We start from the raw sequence: 5,782 nt of genomic DNA on the forward strand, positions 1-5,782 counted from the left end.
ACTTAGAAGATTTGAGGCAGTCGCGTACACTCGGTCGTCCTGACAGTCATTAACGTCCTCGTTAATGGAAAAAAATTATAAACAAACCCACACGCCAATACACAAACAGAATTGTTTCCTTCGTCAAAGAAGACAAGAAAAAAAACAACTGTTTCAGTACGCACAGCTCACTCGGTAAATCCCGGCACGCACTGAAGTTCTCAACAGACGCCAACGCAACTATGGCGCACTCGCATAGGGATGGGCCTTGGCGCAGCTACGGGCCGAACGTCTCAGTCGCTGCACCTCACATTCGGGGGCGTCCGACTCCTCCGCAGACTCTCCGTCGTCATCAAGGTGTGAATGCGGATTGGTCGTTGTCCAGCACTTCAACTGCGACACGTGCGCAGTGGTCGCGAAGCGGCTCGCCCTTGTTTCGTCAAGGTCGGCAACTCGATACGTGTCAGCTGGCAACACTGCCGTGATTACAAGGGGGCCCCTATATTTTGGCTGGGCTTTGGCAGGCTTTTCCGTCTGTTCTGGAGCCCTCGTCATGAAGACCACGTCACCGACACTGTACATTTTAGCCGGGAAGTGGCGTTTGTCGTAAGCGACCTTCATCTTCTTCTGCTCGCTCACGAGGCGCTGCCGTACACGTTCGCGCAGCCCGCCGGGCTCCTCCCACTCTGACGCTTTAGATTCAACCAAGCGCTTCAGTGCCACGCTGTGAAATTCCGGTCGATAACCGTGTAACATCTCGAAGGGAGTCTTCCCGCTCGTCTTGTTTACAGCGTTGTTCAAGCTGCACTCTGCCTCACTGAGCTTTTCGTCCCAATCTCGCTGCTCTGTATCGACCATCGATGTAGTAATTACTGGGCTCGTATACTCGGAATGTGTCTCAGTTCCGATTCCCTCTCTTTTCCGCTCTCCGACGATATCACGTATAGCCTCTCGCTTTGCTGCATTCGTGCGGTAGGGCCGAACAGCCACGGGTGCGCTACCAGGTATCTCCTGTATGTCCATCGAAAGGGCAGGTGTGCAGCCAAGTTCGCTGAGATTGGCGGCGAAACAATCCCGGTACTCATTTAGGAGGCACGCGAGCTCACGACGCTGCTCCTCTGTTACGGAGGGGTGCATTTTAATTCCCTCGCACCCAATCGGCCGTCGCGCCTCCGTAACCAGAATTTGCTCTGGCTTCGCCGCGCTGCACTCCTCTCTGCACTCATTTATTTCCTTCATCTCGCAACCCGGGATGTCCACCTCTGTCGCGTGGCCAAGTCTTTGTCCTTTACGCAGAACCACGTCATCATTTCCGCTCGTAAACACCGGCACAGTTACCTCTCCGTCCTCCATGTCAACAAGAATTTCGCACCCACAGTTGTTGAATAGCACTGCACCAGTGACGTTAGACTGCGATGACAGTCTCACCCAATTTATAACATTGGCCTGCAGTGGGGTCTCTTCAGCAGTTTTCAAACGTAATTTCGGACATGAAACGAAGGGTTCGAGATGGGAGAATGGGCACTCGTCTCTATGCCAGAATTGCAAGCTGTCGCCCAGCTTAGCGTAGGTCACATATGGCAACTCGGTAAACGTGCGACCGACAAGCAAATCGACCGACAGGGCCTCGTCGGGTACAACAAGTATCTGTATGTTCTTGCCAACGACGCCATCTATCAGAAAGTCGGCCCGGCACCTGCCAATCGCACGAGCAGCTGGAACGCCCTGGCTGCCGAAACCATACAGAGCTGTAGCATCTTCAAGCACTTCCGCTCCGCACCGCACCGCCGCTGATTCGCGCAGTAAGCAACCGGAACTGCCTGTGTCTATCATGCCAATCAAAGCCTCACTGCCATTCCATTTAACGTGCTTCAAAAGCACGCCAGGGTCAATTTTCTCTCCAGAGACAGCGTTGGTCTCATTTCTGGGGCCGTTTGCTTGGCAGTGTTTTTGGGTGTGCCCAGTCTTCCCACATTTTAGACATTTTTCAATTCGTTTTTCCTCTGGGCAATCCCGCGAAATGTGTCCGAATTTGGAACAATTATAACATTTTCGCTCACCGTACTGATTTGTGACAGCTGGCCGCTGGTCCCGCCCGTCGTACCCGGACGCACCCTGCAGCGGTGCCTTGGGTGCAGGTTGTATACGAGGTGCATCGCTCGTCGCTCTTCGCTCAGCCGCTGTCCCGAAGCGTTCTCGTCGCTCGCGGTCGATCCTCTCAAATTCCTGAATGTCATGCAACAGGTCATCCGCGTCTTCGTGCGACCTTCCAAGAAGTATCGTGCATAACTCCCGCGATCGGAGACCGATCAGCACCTGCTCCCTCGTATCACAGAAATCTAAATGCGCCTCTCTGCAAAGGCGCACCTTCTCGTGGAAGTACGCAGCCGTGTTCTCATTTCGCTGCTGCATTCGCTCTTGCATACGCCTCCATCGCTCCGCCGCCCGTGTCTGACTGTAGAAAGTCCGCCCGAACATCCGCTCGAAATCGTCCCACGATGAAATTTCGGCAGCTCTCGAACGGTACCAATCTTTTGCGGCGCCGACCAGGTGACACTTGGCAGTTTCGAGCAGGAATGGCGTTGGCCACCGGTGAAGCGTAGCCGTCTGGCGCAAACTTTCTATCCATTCCCGGGCTGCTGACGCGCAACCATCACCGGAAAAGTCTGGAATATTCCTGCTCAAATCGGGCATCACCTGAAACGTGTTGATGGCCGCCTGGTGTGGAGCCCCCGACGACTCCGGCTGAGGCAGCCGCCGCAGCAGGTCCGCCAACAAGCGGTCTTTCTCGCGCAAAGCGTCGAAAAGTTCCCGTTTGGTGAGCCCTGCACAGTCGTCGTCATCACGGTGACCACTCTCCCCCGGCGATGATCCGTCCAGCATGGCTGATGTTAGCTCTCTGGAAGTGCCCGCTCACTGGAAGTCCACCATTGCTTTGTTCTCGCACTGACGCAATCGCACTCCTCGCTAAGATTTTCCAAACGTTTTTTTTTTTAAATCGGTCAAATCCCACTTCTGATTAATGTTAGCGTCCTCTATCCCGCTTTTGGTAAAATTTAGGGTGTCGCCGGTATGGCCGTAAAAAGGTGAAAATTGATAGAAGACACAACACACGACTCACGCACTGTTAAGAAAATGTAAACAAAAGAAGGCTGTATTTAATTAAAAAAAAACTAGGTTACAATTATTCCTCGCGCAACCATTCAATTCCGCACATCGCACAACGCACAACCGCTCAAGTCGCTCGCTATTCGCAGACTCTTGTTCGCTCGCCGTTCTCGCTGCGTCTCTGGCTCTTCCCGCGCTTTCTCGCTCTCCTCTGTCGACCACAGATCCGAGTACACATACGCGCACGCTGACACAAACGCGCACGCACCACACACACACATACACGCACGTGCACAAATTGTTCCACGAAGTCAGTGGTAGAGGTTCGTCGCTTAGCCATTCGGGGAAACAGAGTCGAACGTCCCACAGGCCACGGATGCACAAAGGGACATGTTTCTCTCTTCTTGCACCCGAACTGGCAAGGGGCATTAAAGCGGGCCGCCGCCTTTGTGCTGACCCGGCGCCCACAGGTCTGGAAGACTCGCCGATCGCTGCTGCCCGTAAACAAGGAGGACGGCCCCCTCGAGTGACCAACGGACACTCGCACGGCACAACACACGCAAAAAAGAAAGAAATAAAACAAAACTTAGAAGATTTGAGGCAGTCGCGTACAGGTGGAAGCGGCTAGACAAAGCAGCTTGAAATGGAGTCGGGAGCAGGCTTTGACAAGCGAGGTTATGGACTGTTGCGCTGCTTTAACATTTGAACCTTTTCATTGCAATTATGTCTGCACGTTGCTGCATGGGCTCAGGGCTTTGTTTTATACAACCAGGATTGTGCTTTCCCAATCATAAAGTTCTAAGCATCCCACGAAATACGGAAATACCACAACAATTTGTGCAAACAAACACCTCATCGATACATAAATGTATCACGTATGTTCTTACGCCGAGGATGTGTACGGAGCCGGGCCTGAAGGGATTCAAGATTCTTTGTACCGCTACGCTTAGTACATACGTTATCGGTTCGATTGCAAACGGCAAGAGAGTGCATTGAACTCTCTCGCATCTTCCCGAATCAAGCACACATTATCTTTCACCCTTTCGTAACGATTACGTTAGCCCAATCTTGAGCGTATACGCCATGCGGGAACATCGCTAGCTGCATGTAACCCTTTGAATGTCAGCTTGGAAACTGCAGATACCACGCTACGTCCGGGTGGCGGTATTAGAAATATAAGAAATACACCCCAGTGCAAACATTCCGACCGACCCGAGTGACGCCACAGTCATCAAGTACGCAAACCATCATATTTTCTTTTCTTTTCTTTCGTTACGGTTGGCGTGCGATCTCGCCACCCGCGCGTTGTGCGGCGCAGCACACAAAGCAGGTCGCCGTCATTTTGGGGCGAGTGCTTCGTGGCTGGCTCCAGCAGCAGGAGATTCGGGAGCCTCAGCGGTCTTTCCCGCTTCGGCGCCCTTGGGCTCGGCGGTGTCCCCGGCTGCGGCCTCATGTGATCCGGCGGCCGCCCCATCCTCGCCGGCAGAAGCGTGTGCGGCGGCGGGTTCGGGGGCGGGTTCTGCAGTGGCAGCACGTGAGGCGCGCGACCTGCGCATCACCACGAGCCCGGCAATGACCCCACCGACTGCCAGCACGGCGCAGTTGATGCCAATAATGGCCACCGCGGAAGATCCCGGTTCCGCTTTGGACTTGCCGGTCGGGTCGTCGCCACCCTTCACCTGCACGGTTCGTGGTGAGGGAAATTCACGAGCTGTAGAAATTTGGCCTTGTTAGTAACGCGAGGCAAGAATTTTAGCTCGTAAGAGCATGTACGCGAGCTATCCACACAGCCTCACCGCACGTGCGGGGACACCGGCCACACGCGAGCGGAAGGAGAAAAAGCGACGCGTTATAAGTGATGTTCTGTGCAGAGAATTTTCCATTTTTTGGAAAATTTAAGCCTATCATATTCAGCCAAAGAAAAAAAAGAGTCTTCGTGATGTTGCAGGGAATTTCAAGACATAATTAAATTTTCCTATGACAACCGATAATTAGCGGTGACAGTGCACCTTCATTTGCTGTAATCGATTCATGCGCATTATAAAATATCATCATCAAAGGCCGGAAGAAGAAGAAAGAAGACTGCTGCCTGGAGCGAGCGCGTGCTACTTCGCTTCTTCTAATAAACCGTATTCGTTCGAAGCAGTCCTTGTTCTCGATCATCTTAATAATGGTGCCGTGACCAGGATGGCCACTAGACCCATGTCTAGTGGCAAGGATATCTGGCTTTCACCCAGAAGGCCCGGGTTCGATTCCCGGCGTCGGAACCACGGAAATGAAGTGGTCGAAGAATTCGAGCGCTAGATTGTACAACAAAACGGTCGCTATCAAGTCAGCTTGCCATGGAAACAGGACGTAAACTTAGAAAGCAACAAGGAAAATGTGATAAAAAGACTACAGCGACTAACTAAAAGGCTGCAGAAAAAAGAAGACTGCTGCCTGGAGTGAGCGCGTGCTTCTTCGCTTCTTCTAATAAACCGTATTCGTTCGAAGCAGTCCCTGGTCTCGATCGTCTTAATACGCATGCACCTCATAAGCATAACCCTTGAGATTCGTTTCCGATATTTACGTGGAACGATTTGTAGTTCATTATTACCGTTACACTTGAAGCTCACAATGTGCAGTGTACAAACAGTATATGAATTATAAAGTCATGCTTTTGTTGTGCGGCAGTGGAAGGGCTAGTCATGATTTC

General features: G+C 52.3%; 1 pseudogene; it reads right to left on the minus strand.

Moving 5' to 3' along the window:
- Positions 1 to 219: 219 nt before the first annotated feature.
- On the minus strand, positions 220 to 2,913 carry LOC142793403 (uncharacterized; annotated as a pseudogene).
- Between the last annotated feature and the right edge of the window lie 2,869 nt (positions 2,914 to 5,782).

This window comes from Rhipicephalus microplus, chromosome 2, assembly GCF_043290135.1.
Source record: "Rhipicephalus microplus isolate Deutch F79 chromosome 2, USDA_Rmic, whole genome shotgun sequence".
Lineage (NCBI taxonomy): Eukaryota > Metazoa > Arthropoda > Arachnida > Ixodida > Ixodidae > Rhipicephalus > Rhipicephalus microplus.